The 15,981-nt window shown below is 42.5% G+C and overlaps 1 protein-coding gene across 1 annotated transcript in view; it reads left to right on the top strand.

Annotated features, from left to right (window-relative positions):
* The window catches only part of MGLL (monoglyceride lipase), a 108,260-nt gene that overhangs the window by 28,564 nt on the left and 63,715 nt on the right, over nucleotides 1-15,981 (top strand). The window lies entirely within an intron of this gene.

Raw genomic sequence — 15,981 nt, 5'->3', positions numbered from 1 at the left:
AACAGAGCACCACCTCCAAAATGTCCCCTGCACTCCCACACTTTCAACACCTACTAAATCTGGAGTTCCCACTGAACCCTCACATTAAAAATGTTCAGTCTGTTGATGGTAAGGATTGGTCTCAGGCAGATATAGGTACCTTATGGGAGTTACCTTATAGGTACCTTATAGGTACCTTATGGGAGCAAGAGTTTCTCCAAGCTTCCTTGGTGGAAGTAAATCTAGATGTTTGCAGGCTTGTGGAATACGTGAAGGTCTCCATGCACAAGCCTCAGACACTGAAATTTCTGCATCTGCAAGTTGATGTTATTTCCACCCTGCTGGCAAACCTGATATGGCTGCAAACAGACCTCAAGTTTGGAGGTTCCCATCCTAACTTCATAATCAATCTCTTAAAGATCCTTTCTTGAACTGGACAGCAGGTACAGTAAGGAACTGAGAGGCCTTCAGTTTTGCACTAACCACAGGTCCTACAGCCTCCCCACCACGTAGCTGCCCTCCAGATGACCCTGAAGTGCCCTGTACAGCCTCCCTTTACAGCATCTTTAAGGGTTCCCCAAGACAGACATTTAAGTGCCCCTGCCCACAAATTTCCCATGCACCCAGCAACCCAAAGCCCCTGACCTTTCCACATTGCCTATTAACCTCAGTGCCAAACTCCCCTCTCTCTCCTGCTCTGAGTGGGGAAAAGATTTCACGTATACCTTTCTGATTCCAGGAGCAGCAGGTGTCTCTGAAAGCGCGTGGGAGAGGGAAAGAGAGATCTCAAACAGCAGCACAGAGCTTCTGGTGAGCAGCAAGGTGTCAGGGTTATAAATAGCCCACACCAGGCTCCTGGCTGGGATGAGAAGCTGCTTTAATGTCATGCACAGGGGCACGTTAGGACTCAACTGATTGGCAGTGGTGCTGCTTTCCTTCCCCTCTGCCTGTATGCTGCCTGGCCCACCTCATGCCAGACTCCGTGCTAAACTCTGGGGGTTGGCGCACCTGAAGAGTTACGTGTGCGTTCCCCCAACTTTGGCATGGGCAGATAGCTCAGCACAGCTCTCTCACCATTGTTTCTGGGCAGTTGGAGTGGTTCCAGCACAGGTGATTACCAGGCTGACTCACACCTACCACTGAGGTCTGGGTACCACCCCAGAGAAGATGCTGTTGCTCATTGACCCTATCCAAGTCACTCTCAAAAGCAAGCCCACTGCCTCTACAGCTGAGAGGAATTTCCCCAAACTGCTTCTCCTGCCCTTGACTGATCACTAAGAGCTGAAGTTGTGCACGAAATTGGGATTCTTGACCAAATTTGAGTGTTATCTTTTTAAGGCCTGACTATCTTCTTGTTTGTGTTGATGCAAATCAGAAACAGATCTGCTAAATTACTCCAGAATTGTGGGGCCACACTGATTTACATCAGCTGCAGATGTTGTACTCTGTAAATTAAATGGGAATAGAGAGGGCCGTAACACACTATTTATATCTCCATTTGTTTAAGCAGAGATGGAAAAACGATTAAGCAAAAATTAGGGTTTTAAAATTGATTAATGTTGAGCCTATACTTTTAGTTGAGAAAGACATTAAAGAGCTTTTGGAATGTTCTTTTTTAAATGGCATTAATTTATTTATTAGCAGTATTAATTGGTTGATTGATCATAATAGCTTCTGAGAAAACTGAAAATTAAGTGTATTTATTTCCTTACCTAGATTTTTAGTCTGATGGGTTTATTACAGAGTTTTTCCAAAAGCTGTGGGGGGAGTGTTCAGGAATGTTCAACTGTTAACAGCAGTTTGTTGGTTTTAGGGGAAAAAAAATAAAATGTACACCATTTTAAAAAGCAGAATTGATAATATTTGTGATCAAAACTAGGAAAAAAGAATCCAAATGATTAAAGTTTACTCATGGCAGAAAACGTGATACATCAGATTACAAAGATGTGTATTGTCTAAACTCCCAGATTGTTCTTATTAAAAGTTCAGCTTTATCTTAGAAAGGAAAATATCCAATCTGATACCATAGTTTTCACAGAAGCCAAGATGGAATGGTGAACTGATGAAATGCCACATCCGTGATGGAAATGGACCACATCCCCTGAATTGCTTTGTTTTCCTGTTATGTGGAACAATTTATAGTATCATGATGGTTAATGCAAAGTGTTTACATAATATATTTTATTTACATGAAACCACTTCGCTACCTTAACAGTCATATTTCCTTTATGGGTGCATTTCTTCAGCTGACGTCTATAATAAGACTGTTTCCCAAAAACACCAAGACACTTTTAAGACAAATTCTGAATACTTCTCTTGCATTTCACTGAATTGACCTGGACACCTCACCTTGCAGCGGGGTGACCGCTGGGTGTCTCTCAGCAGCACTTTGTAATTACACAAACAGAGTAACACCACGGTGAATCAGGCCCCCGATATTTTTGCTAGAATTGAAAGCTTTCCCTGCTGTAAGCCAACCCCGTTTTCACCATCTTCATCTAATTAAGTTGTAATCCTTTCATTCTGATATCACTATCTGTTGTCATGGTGATTTTAGTTATAAAAATGAATGGCTGAGAAGTGGGCGAAGACAAAAGTTTTTGCTGAACTTCCTGAGGTTAATGACAAAGGGAAAAATATCTGTGGTAATACAACAAATACCTGACCTTTTAACACAGTGTATTTTAAAACAATAATAAGACGGAGATGCCAGAGAAAGAAGAGACCCAATTGATTTGAATATTTCAGTGTGTAGTAAATATGTGTTGAATTTAATGTTTTAGAACAATTTTTTTATGGCACCAGTCATACAGTCCCTTCTGGTGCCGCATGGACAAAGAAATTCCCTTCTAAATCTCAACTGCAAGTGATTTACCTGTTGGAAAAACATCCTCTTTTTATGAAAAAGCCTGACCCGTTTCCAAGAGTGTGTTTTTCTGAGTACAGACTTCAGGAACATCTATGCAACATTTACAGTACATACGAAAGCAGAAAACCTGTTTTGACAGGTGGGCACACACAAATAGATACGCCACAGTTTGCAATGAGTGGACCCACAAGCCACAGTCAGTTACAACTTTAGAAGAGACCAACATCATAGCATCATAGAATCATAGAATAACCAGGTTGGAAAAGACCCACTGGACCATCAAGTCCAACCATTCCCATCAATCACTAAACCATGTTCCTCAGCACCTCATCCACCCGTGCCTTAAGCACCTCCAGGGAAGGGGACTCAACCACCTCCCTGGGCAGCCTCTGTCAGTGCCCAATGACCCTTTCTGTGAAAAAACTGAAAGGAGGTTGTGGAGAGGAGGGAGCTGGGCTCTTCACCCAAGTGACAGGGCACAGGACGAGAGGGAATGACCTCAAGCTCCGCCAGGGGAGGTTTAGGCTGAACATTAGGAAAAAAATTTTCACAGAAAGGGTCATAACATCAGCTCAGTTAAACTCTCAGTGGTAGCAGGACATGTTTTTTCTGTGCTGCCACTGAAACATTGCAGCCAACGTGCTGAACTAAATTCACCTCCTCTGTCACTCTTGCCATGGTTCTACAGTTCTGCCTCAGCTCATTCTCCACTGACAAATATGTACTTTTACACAGACGTGTCATTAAACGGTGGAACAATGTCGCGGCTGGGAAGAGGAGAGCTTCACGCTTGACTCCGTGCCCACGGGTGACTCCCCACTGCGGCCACTGCTCTTTGTTCCTTCCAGCTCAGCCGTTCCCTGGGGCTCCTCACAGTGAGGCGCCCTCTGATCTGGGCTCTGCACTTCACATTCGCTTAGCTCCCTGCGTGTAGGAGTAATTCCACGGGGTCTGTGCATCCACTTGGCGTCAGCCGCGTGTGGAGGTGCCTCCAGGCCGGCTGCAGCGGTGATGGCACCGCTCGCTGCCACAGCTGCTCCTTCCTCCCGGCACATCCCGCGGGGGCAGCTTTGGCGTCGCTCGGCTTGGGCAGAGAGCCCAGGCCCTGATGGTGGGTTCGTGCCACAATACTCCAGGTGCTCTGCAAACGGAAATTACTGTATTTGTATCCTATTAGAAGCAGTAATGATATTTTGGTTATCATATCCACATATACAGTGCCAGTTTGGATACACAGGGAGGGCAAAAACAGAAACAGAGAGATTTCCAGTGTAATCCTGTTATCTGTTGCCTTATGTCGGTCCAAATACAACACTAATTCATTTTTTTTTTCTTAGGGGAAGTGTTGACCTTTGGAGCAGACCAAGAGCAATCTTGAGCTCGCCTGTGACCACAGGTCCGGGGGGCAGCACCCCTGCAGTCTCTCTGAATTGAAATCTCTTTTGGGCTCTGTCGACCTGATTCCCAGGTTGCCTGACAGATAATGTGGCATGCCAGCCGCCCGCTGTTTTTTTCATTTAAATAAATGAGAAAGTTGTGGCTAAATTAACACTCCAGCGGAGGTAATAAGGACCGACTCAGCAGCTGCCATGATGTATGCAAATTGCAGTTTCACACATTAGGAGCTAGATGTTGCTTAATTTGTAGGTTTTTCTGTCTTTTAAATGAAAGACCCTCCATCAAATTCAGACAATCTTAAAAAAAAAAAAAAAAAGCCAAAAGAAAGCCCCGAAGTCAACTACTCACCGGTGTTTCTAACTGCATCTACAGCCTTTCTTCTGGGGTTTCACCCCGATCCTCTGAGAAGCAGTTATTACTGAGTTACGCTGCACTGCTGGGTGCTTTTAGGCAGAGTATCTATCTGCTGATTTCCAGTGAACACACAGTCTGTTCAAGGAGGTACTGCTGGCCCTTTGGTGTAACCACAAATCTGGGGGTTTTTTTTGCAGTGATGCCACAATCCAAGTGCTCAACAACCATCAGGATCTTTCCTCTGGAAATGAAACTGTAATAGCACCAGTTAATCAGACAGACGGAATGGGCTGAGAGAAGAGCATTTGTTCTCCTTTTAGATCAGTAGAGATGGGAATGGAGATGCAAAGAGGCATGTAACTGGATGGGGTTTGTGGAAATGCTGTTCGCTACATTAGTTTTAGTGCTTTTTAATCGCTCTCAGAAAATTATGGCTATAACTGTGTTAGGGTCAAAAAGATTTCTAAATCGACCCCAAACCTGAAAATGAGGAAAGGAAGTGCATACTCAGAATAGCAGAACTTGGGGCCATTACAACCACAGAAAGTAGAAATAACTATAATGTTTCTCAGGGTACGGACTGCAAGAGGAAGTAAAATATTTAAAACATTCTAAATCAGATTTTAGCTGGCTGAGAAATGCCACAGCCAGAGGATGTAAGGCTAAAAAATTCCCCAGACTCAGTTTTTTCCAGGTTTTATTCAGAAATGCAGAGGTTTTATTCTAAAATAAATCCCATTCAATTTTTTGGGGGTTTGCCTATCTTTTTTGCTCTCCTGACCTACATGGTCAGTCCTCAAGAGCTATTGCCACAGGTCTTGAAATTCCTTTGAAGGAGATGTCACCTCCTCAGTGTTCATTTATCCCTAGTATAACCTAGGGGTATCTTAGTGACCCTGGCATGCTCTTAGAAAAAAAATAATAGGAACTTGCCCTGTCTAGTCATTATTTGACTGCATGTGTTGAAACAGTGTCACATGAAAATGCAAGTAAGAAAGCCACAGTGAATTTATGGGCAAGAAACACTCAGACTGCAACTAAAACAGGCTGAGAGTGCTTCCCAATTCCCAGAAGTGAATGTGAACCCAGGCTGGTTTCCAGCTCCCTGCTGAAGACAGAGCTAGCAACCTCCTCCCCATCACTTTTCTTTCTTCTGAGGAAGGGAAACCTGAGCATTTCAGAGGGACGAGAGAGGCAGTCTGCCCTGACCCAAGGTACCAGGGACAGGGATTGACAGAAAAGCCTTAAAGCGCTTCCACCATGCTGTTCAGATGGAGTCTTTGAAAACATGAATGATTTACTACTCAGGATACCAAAGAAGACCATAATTCTGCCTGCTGTGACTTTATCTGCCACTCCGTACAAACCCCTGCAACTCCCTTCAGTCTTTGTCCTTCATCACTAAACTAGGATGATGATGCGTGCCTCCCAAACAGGAAAATTAATTAATATTCACGATGCTGCAGGGCCAGTGTGCCAGTTGTGCAAATTAAGAAGGATATCCAGGTCTGTGTATTCTAATAAAGTCTCCATTTGCTGCAGACCCCCAGCCGTGCCATTAAAAAACTCTTACACAGTGCTTCTGGTGCATGAATTACCAAACATGAAGCAAACTATGCACCGCTTTTCTGACAGAGGCAGTAACTCTGAGACATGGAAACTTCTCCCATCATGAGGAATCTGTCCCTAAAGTGGTGTGAAGACAATGCCAGTTCGTACATGTCCAGTCCTGAGCATTGAGGGGGAGGTGGCTCCTCTCTCTCATGCCCCTCAAATGCCAAATGTAGCTGGCATTTGTAGTGTAGTGCTGGAGCTCCAACACACACGATGAAACTATGTCCCAAAGGCAGACATCCCATGATCTGAGTGACCAGACTGTAGCTTTGCGAGTTCATCTGCAAGGGATCTCATGAAATAGGAGGTAGAAACTTGGAAAGGTCTGTAATACTGTCAACACTTTTAATTCTTTTAATTACCCATCTATGGTTTCCCTTAAACATGCAGCTGATTTTGCTCAAACCTTGCCACTGGGCATAGTAGCTTACTTTAGAGCAGCAGTACATCATAGAAAAGGAAATGGGAATTAGGATCCTTCATAAAAGTAAAATTTCTTCTACTTCTGTCCACAAAAGAAGAATGAAGAAATGTAGCATCCTCCAAGTTACACTCCACATGGCTATCTTCCAGCCTTCTTTCCATATGTTCCCAAGTGTCAAAAGCCCAAATGTTCCGTATCTTGCTGCCAAATTCTCTGGCTTACTCCCAACAGCTCTTACAATACTGTTGGGTATTGCCTAGTGAAAAAAAAAAATCACCTCCAATTGATAAGTAAAAATATATTTGATCATCAGGTAGATATGAATGGCCAAAGGGTGCTGTGCTGAATGAATTGTTCATGCTGACACATTTAAAAGCAGCAGGGTATCTTTCTGATCTTACTGAAGTTGCCCCAGAAATACTCGTTTGTTGCATAACATATTCATGAAGAAATCTGAAACTGGAAGCAGAGGTGGAGGCAGATGAGCCCGGGAGGGCAGTCTGGGGTACATGTTTGAACTGGACTGCAGAGGGAGGCTTCGGACTCAGGCAAACTTTGTTGGAGTGGTTTCACCCCTGTTTGAGCCCCACAATATCAAAGGATAGGAGCTTGTCCTTTTTTTAAACTATAATGTAGATGTTGCTGAAATCCCGTCCCTGCAGGTGCTGAGGTGCTGGGCACAGGTCTTGGGATGGGACTGAGGATACACACATTCCTTGGCACACCTCACACACATTTTGCAGCACAGGAGGGGGAGAGACACTTTGTGCTCTCTGGCTCAGGTGCAGAATGTTGCAGCCTTCCCTCTGCTGTCCTCTTCCTCAAAACCTCCCAGAGTCTGGGAATAATGTGGTTCCATGCAGATATCTGCACCCAAGAGCTGAGGTTTCCTCGAGTCTGAGAGAGTAGTATCTCCAAATCTTAGATTTGGACCCTTAGCAAGTTTGCGGACAACACTAAGCTGGGTGGAAGTGTCGATCTGCTGGAGGGTCGGGAGGCTCTGCAAAGGGATCTGAACAGGCTGGAGCGCTGGGCAGAGTCCAATGGCATGAGGTTTAACAAGGCCAAATGCCGGGTCCTGCACTTGGGGCACAACAACCCTATGCAGTGCTACAGACTGGGAGAAGTCTGTCTAGAAAGCTGCCTGGAGGAGAGGGACCTGGGGGTGTTGGTTGACAGCCGACTGAATATGAGCCAGCAGTGGCCCAGGTGGCCAAGAAGGCCAATGGCATCTTGGCTTGTATCAGAAACGGCGTGACCAGCAGGTCCAGGGAGGTTATCCTCCCTCTGTACTCGGCACTGGTGAGACCGCTCCTCGAATACTGTGTTCAGTTCTGGGCCCCTCACCACAAGAAGGATGTTGAGGCTCTGGAGAGAGTCCAGAGAAGAGCAACAAAGCTGGTGAAAGGGCTGGAGAACAGGCCTTATGAGGAGCGGCTGAGAGAGCTGGGGGTGTTTAGCCTGGAGAAGAGGAGGCTGAGGGGTGACCTCATTGCTCTCTACAACTACCTGAAAGGACGTTGTAGAGAGGAGGGTGCTGGCCTCTTCTCCCAAGTGACAGGGGACAGGACAAGAGGGAATGGCCTCAAGCTCCACCAGGGGAGGTTTAGGCTAGACGTTAGGAAAAAATTCTTTACAGAAAGGGTCATTGGGCACTGGAACAGGCTGCCCAGGGAGCTGGTTGAGTCACCTTCCCTGGAGGTGTTTAAGGGACGGGTGGACGAGGTGCTGAGGGACATGGTTTAGTGTTTGATGGGAACGGTTGGACTCGATGATCCGGTGGGTCTCTTCCAACCTGGTTATTCTGTGATTCTGTGATTCTGTGATTTCCATTAAAAAAGTTACTGTAACCTCAGAGAAGGTTCAGTAACATATTAGGAAAGGTCAAAAAGTAAAAATAATAGAGACGTGCTGGTATCAAAGCATAGTATTGTGGATGTGAGATTTCCTACGTGCAGGAGTTCCGGAAGCCCTACCAACAGGTCTGTAACAGAAATCTGCACTGACATTCCCAGCCCACAGCAACAGCAGATGCTCGAGTCCAATGCACAAACAAACCCACAGTCACCTTTGCTACATGAGAATCAAAGACCGTAGCCAAGACATAATAGATAACTTCTGTTGGAGGAAACAGGATGAGGGTTGGGGAGGCTGAACTCTTACATACCATAACTTTTGATGTTATTAACAGCACATGCTGCTAATTTACAATAAGATCAAATACAAAGGGTATTAGAGGCCTTGATGATTGAAGACGTCCATCTCTAGAGCACAAGAGGCTCTGGTAATAATCCTTTAATGTCCTGAGATATGGCATTGTCATCTTATACAGGAAATACTTTGCCTATGGATGCTTTGTCCCCTTTTTCACTGCAGTGGTCCTCATTTAATAACCCCTTACTGGGTTAATTATTACATGCAGTAATTCAGCCTAGGAGGAAAACCAGTGAGTGTGTTTTCCTTCACTGGAAGGTATAAAGCAAATTGCAGCAGATACTGTAAAAATTAAATATCTGAGAAGGAACAATTACAAGTGAGATGCAAACAGTAACAAACGTGGTGCTCAGCATAGAATAAGTCCCATGTGATTTCACGGTATCAGGGTACAACACTGAGCACAACTGGCCCTTAAGTTTGTTGGCCCCTTGGTGCTACCACAGAATATATACAGGAGAACGCTTCCAGGTGTGAGCAGTGGATTTGGTATAACATTTCAGTAAGACATGAAGATACCACCTAGCGCCTATACAGATGGCAGAGATCTGCTAGAATTCTCTTGTTGTTCCATACATAATGCCTACTTCTTCTCCAACATGAATTTTGCACTAGAGATATTCTTTATTTTCTCTGCTGCTCATCCTGATTTACATCACTGTGAATAAGAGCAGAATCTGGCCTCCAGTTAAGTAACTAATGCAGCTGTTTTGCTGAACCAGCTTCCTGGCTGGGAATGAATCCAGTCAGCTGTGGATTACAAACCCCAGTAATAGAGATTTCAAAGATTTCATACATTAATTTTTTTCTTAATATTTGCAGAGCTACTTTTCTTACAAAATCTGCTAGGCAGATGTTAGGAAGTAATTACTGTACATGAATCAGAAAGAAAATGCATATCTTACACTGAATATGTGTGAGTGGACTGAGTAAAGAAATCAAAGATAAACGAGAAAAAAAAGTTAAAATATATCTGAGCAGAAACTGCCAGAATTTGCAGTTATAAGGAAGTTATAAGGAAGAAACAGAAGGCGAGTTCCTTTCATGAGCCATACATTCATTGTATATCCAAAAAGACAAGCTTGCTACCTTCTGTAGCAGCAGCAGAATTATACTCACCATTCATGGGTGGAAGATGAAGTTGGCTTTGGCTGGGCAGGCATAGTTTCCATCAACATCTTGGAGCCTTTCAGGCGATTACATCAGTAACCAGTGTGGTGGAAAGAACTAAGATATGGTTACATACACCCTCACACTCAAATATCTCACAGTACCCTTAGAACACGGCAACTTACATGTAAGTAGGACTGATTATAAGAGTTAAAACTTTTGCCTCCATGTACAGAATTATTGTAATCTTTATATATAAATACAATCAGTCTTCAAATGATGGTGACAGCAGTAATAGCATCGAGGAGATTAGTGCATAAAGCAAAATCAGAGGGAAATTTTTTCCCTGAAGAATGTGGTTATCCAGGCCATGGATTTGTCCAGGACACAATATTGTAAATCTGGGTAATCTTTAAGAATGAAAAAAGTAACTGTTCAGTTGTTCACAGTGCTCTGATGGATGGATTTCAAGATGAGATGAGATGAGAGTTAGCAATGATATGACTTGTTAAACGAAATCAGGAATATTCAGAATGGATTCTGCCCTCAGCTTGCCTCCAGCACTGAGCCCTACTTTGCTCTGCTCTGACTTTCCCCTTGAAAAATAAAATTGTCATCCTTCCTTTATGAAATGTTTTGAAATCTCAGGTTCAAAGGACTAAATTAGAGTTAAATAAATATCAGCAAGCAATAATAAAAACACTGTTTGTATCTTGTGGCATTCTCCGTCCCTAGCAGTTAATGCACTTCACAGACCAGGTTGGCATAATTACCTTTACATTGCAGTGTGGCTGGACCAGCTGAGGCCAAGTAAGGCCTTCAACTGTACCATGACAGCTCCTTTAAGATGCCTTTCAGAAGCATAAAACAGACGTCCAGATTGTGCTCATTTTCACACATAAAATCAATTTAGTTCAAAAAGTAAATTGCACATCACTGACTATGGCCCTCTAAAATTCCATCTTCGTGTTTATGAACCCATGATGACTACAAAAAGACACGTTACTGAAGAAGCTTTTAAAATTACAAACCAGAAAGGATGTTTAATATTTCAAGTCTAAATTACAACATAAAATCTCATTCTGAGAAATACCACGAAAGCATTGGGGTTGGGTGAGCTTTAGAACAGCATTTGTCATAAAAGAGAGCTTGAACATTTGGGTTGCCAAGGCAGAAGCAAGCACCACAGACACATTTTACCCTTATGGGGATTCATCAAGGTTGTGCAGTGCAGCTGTTGTCTTAGAAAGAAAGTATCGGCCACTGGCTGGAAGAAACAGAAACATAATTATGTTATGATGAGCTGGAAAACATGCAAAGAAAAATTGGAATGCAAAGCATGATAAATGATGCTTTGTCAATTGCAAAGCAGCAAGAAAACCAGGCGGCACAATAATAACTCTTCTCCAGTCAATGCTTCCAGTTTGGCTACCGAAATAAAGCACCACTCACTAGGACAGAAGAGCTGCAGCTTTTTTGCTGTATTATTTAGTCCCAATACAATGATGCTTAATTTGTAACGTGGATTATGGAGTCATCCTTAATAATGGAAATGAGAAAAGCAATGGTCAGGTACTTCTCAAAACTGACACTGTAATTTCATCCAGGGAAAATCTATGATGTTGTCTTATTCTGATTTTTATGCATGTCAAAACTCAAAGCTTTAAGATGCCCTTTAATTACATTTTCTGCCAGAAAATGCCTGTTTCTACCGAGGTGCCCAACATTTTATCAATAGGAATGTGGCTACATGCAGTCATATCACAATAAAATAGGATATGCCATCCCGTAACAGACTCATTAATCTGTCTGTCCTCATAGTGACAAGGACAGGATTTCCCTTCAAGTGTTGCATCAGTGTGCTTGTCCAGCTTATAAACCACTGAAATTTATTCTTGTGATGTGAGTGAATCCAGAGGGAAAATTTGACTAATTATACACCAGCACAGGAAAGTTCTATTTAGAAACCAGTACTGGGCTGAAGAAATAAAAAGGGAAAACATTTAAAGAAAACCTTCTCATGATAAAGGGGAAAATTGTTTTAAAAATAAAAAAACAGGAGGAAGGGGACTTGGTAGGGCTGACATGTGCGGATGCTCCCCAGGCACAGTAAAGCGGTGGCTCTGCCCTCTACTGCCCAAGAACTGCAATTCATATAAACCCGAGGCTGGTGCACCCGAGAAAATCCACCAGCGAGCAAGTCTTCTGCAGCACCCTCTTGCTGGGACACTGCTAAAGTTACACAGTTTCAAACCTCTATAAAAAATATATTTATCCCCAAGGCAGAGTTATTCTCGAGCAAGAGGGTTGCTAGAACAACTTTATCCACTTCCGTCTGCAGACAAAACTTCAGGGCAGTATTTCCACCTTTCGTTTTGGATTTCCTACTTTTGGATGATGCCTTTTATAGATTTCATACTAAGAATGCCTCAGAATCTGGTATTAATATTCTTGTGGCCTTTTTAATTTTTAAAAAAAAGCCAAATGAACCACCAAACAAAACATATATTGCTTCTGTAATTAAAACCAACCAGTTCTCAAATTAGCATCTATGTAGGATGGGTCATCTTCCAGACATCAGTTTTAAGGACTGAAACCTTTGTAGTTTTTAAAGTATATTTTTAAGTGTGTGTTTTTGGTCTTATCACATAAGGAGCACAGGCAAGATACTAATCACCTACATAGCTACTGTTTGCAGTCACAGCTTTGTAAGCAACCTCTAATGACAGCACGATTTGCAGAATTTTTATTACCTATTAAAAAAAATTAGGACTATTTTTACCACTAATTATTTTCATTTACATGGTAAAAATACTTCATTACTTGACCATAGTTTGCATCTAGGGGTACTAAACCACTTGTAGCTTAATCGAATAATTCTATTCCCACTGATTAGGGAAAGCAAAATTACTGATGGGCAACAAATCAGTGGAATCCTGCAAACAATTTCTGTGATACTCAGATATTGCCACACTAACCCTCCAGATTCTCTCCATTTCAGCTGGCACTGATTTGTGAAGAGGTACATGAGATTGCAGAATTGCAGACCAATGCCAAGCTAGTTATAATTTCTCCTGATGTTGTTAAGCTTAACATGATCAATAAAATATTGTCCTTTAACATTTTCTTCCTCGCTTCAGTTTGCCTGACATCAAATTTATTTTTCGGCTGCAAGGCATTAAAATAGATATTTTACATTAAAATGAAAGCAGTTTATCCCAGCCCCCACTCCCATCTCATCCCTGTACATGTCTTATTCAGGAATACCAACAGGCAGAAAAGGTAAATTACACAAATAAGTAATGCTGAATACCTGGACTCTGGCCAGGGATAAATAAAAAAATAGTCTAATAGAAGGGTAAATCCAAAATAATGACTCTAAACTGACAGCTTTAGCAGCACTGGCTTCTTTGCTTTTCATTGGATTTTAATTGTTCCTCTTTATGCCTTATCTCCCATTGTTTCCCACGTGCTTTCTTGCTTGCACTGTTTGCAGCTCTCTCCAGCTGCTCCCTGACTACTGTAACTTACAGCATTTTTCTGTTGGAACAGATTCTTCATAACCACACACTTCTTAGATAATTTATTATTGCATCCTCCTTCTCTATTATTTATTCTTCCTTCTTGTCAGCAAATCTTCTCTTTGTGGACCTAGTGAGCAGAATCCCAAATGATTTAGCACCCACACACCATCAATTCCATTTCTCAAAGGAAAACACTCTGTTTTAATTTAAGAGCGTGATATTGTCAACCAGAGCAGAAGGATCTCAGAAAGTCTGTTTACTTTTGCATTCCAACAGGATATGATCCATTAAAAACCCATTTTGTGAATGAAAGTCTGACAAGAAAATCCCATCTCATTCCTTTACCTCACTATCAGAATTACACACACACCATTCTGCCATCCTGTCTCTCATTCATTCTATTCTCCCTTCTCTCTGGCCCATTCTCTCTTTCCCCTTGCTAACAACTTTTCATTATTTGTTTCCTCTATCATTCCAGCAACTGATTCTTCTGCTAAAATTTGCTTTATTTTAGGGCATAATCCTTTTCTCTATACTCCTGTGGGTACCTTGGGAGTCAATGGAGATGCTTAAACTAAGCAGGGCTCAGCCTTTAATAAGCCAAACACCTTTCCCTACAAGATGTAAGCAATTACTGAGTTAGTGTAAAGATTCACCGAGTGTATTTCTGTTTTATTAAGAAACTGATTTAGCTCAAACTGTATTTCCAAAATATATTTCGCTCCACTGAGAGAAGAGGTTACAGTCTCATAAATACTGCATTCTCAGGCATCCCTTTGATTTCTCACAGGGAGCCTAACATGCAATAATTGCTCAGCTAAAGCCTTGTATATTGTTTGGACATCAGCTAGGTGAATTCTTCAGACCCAATCCAGTTTTCTCAGGTGGCTTTTCATTCATGGCTTAAACTTCATAACCATAAACTCCATAAACTGTAGTCAGCAGTTGCTTCTCATTCATTTTTATGATGTTATCATAAGATGGGGGAGTGTGTGCTGTCTATGAGAAGACATGTCCTCAAATTCCTGAGGGCTCAGGGAAGCTGAGCAAAAGGGAGGGAGCGGTCAGTTGATCCTCCACTCTTGTGCAATGGTGAAAATGTGGGCCTAGCAGAAAGAAGAGGTTGGACTGTAGTCCTTCTGCATGGAGATTAATGGGGTATCAGGGGAATCATATATCTGGCCTGACCAGGACAAGCTTTCAAAGACAGGATCTTGTGCTTATGTCCCCACAAAGGTCGTTTGCTTTGAGATGCTATATTTATCCTGAACTCTAGAAGGAGGTTTTTCCCTTGTCTCCCCCACCTCTCTGTGGCCCTGGGAACTCAGACATTCCCAGCACCACAGCAGGAGAGGAGCCTGTTCCTGGCATCAGGTTTCATGGATGGCTGTAGGGAAGCAGTAAAGTGTTCCTGGCAGATAAACTCTGGGAGCAGGGCAAGAGGCTTCTTTCCTTATTTCTTTTCTTCTTAATCCAGTTCTTATCTGATCTGTATCCTTTAAATAGACATATATATACCCTTGCTTCTCCCAGCTCTGGGGCTGGCTTGCGAGATCTCTTTAATTCCACCCATCTGTGTTTAGACAGTAGCTGGCCTAGCAATTTGTACACCTCTGAGTACAGCGCCCAGGGCTCTGGTTAAGACCCCATCTGACCTAAATCTTATTCATTATAAACAATCAGGCATGTTGTTTGGGTTTTTTTCCCCCCAAACAATAGCAGTTACAGGAATATTTAATTTTGCTTATGCAGTTTATAACTAAAAACCCCTCTAGGGCATTTAATACAAATTACAATGAAAGAGGAAAAGCCTGCTTTTGATTTCCTTTTTATTTTTATGTGGGTCATCACCAAGGTTTTGCATTTATTGTTATTATTGTTAGCATACATTTCTTTCCTTTCCTCAGCCTTTGTTCCCAGGTTTGGACTCAGTAAGCATATTGCCTAGCTTTAAGAAAATATAGTCAATAGCAACCTCTTCTTAAAAAAGGGCTCTTAAAAAAAGAGACCTCTAGGTATGTGGAAGCATATAAAAACCAAAGTCTAGAATTTTATCTTGATGAAATGTAAAAGATGTTAATCCATGCCCTTCATACAATTTAAAAATGCTCAATAAATGCTAAGCACTTACCAGTATTAAATGACAGAACTCAGTTTCTGGATGCCTTAAGGCTGGGAAGCTATTTTATCATCGGGGAACCTCGCTGTGACAATTTTTATAGGCAAGTATCGCACAGCATCAAACAGATCTCAAATTGCACAGATGCCACAAATGCTGCCTATGCTCTGTGGTGGTAGATGCAGCGTTGGAGAACACACGTGTAAATCACATACTGTGTTTATAAATCGCCTTTCCCGCGAATGCGGGTGCAAAGCGAGGAGCTTGGGTGCTCCTCCGAAATAGCATCTCCAAGCCTCAACCACCAACCACTTCACTGAAAGGGTCATCGGGCACTGGAACAGGCTCACCAGGGAGGTGGTTGAGTCCCCATCCC

Source organism: Phaenicophaeus curvirostris, chromosome 11 (genome assembly GCF_032191515.1).
Source record: "Phaenicophaeus curvirostris isolate KB17595 chromosome 11, BPBGC_Pcur_1.0, whole genome shotgun sequence".
Lineage (NCBI taxonomy): Eukaryota > Metazoa > Chordata > Aves > Cuculiformes > Cuculidae > Phaenicophaeus > Phaenicophaeus curvirostris.
Note: the sequence above shows the minus strand (reverse complement) of the source record. Positions and strands in the feature narration are given on the sequence as shown.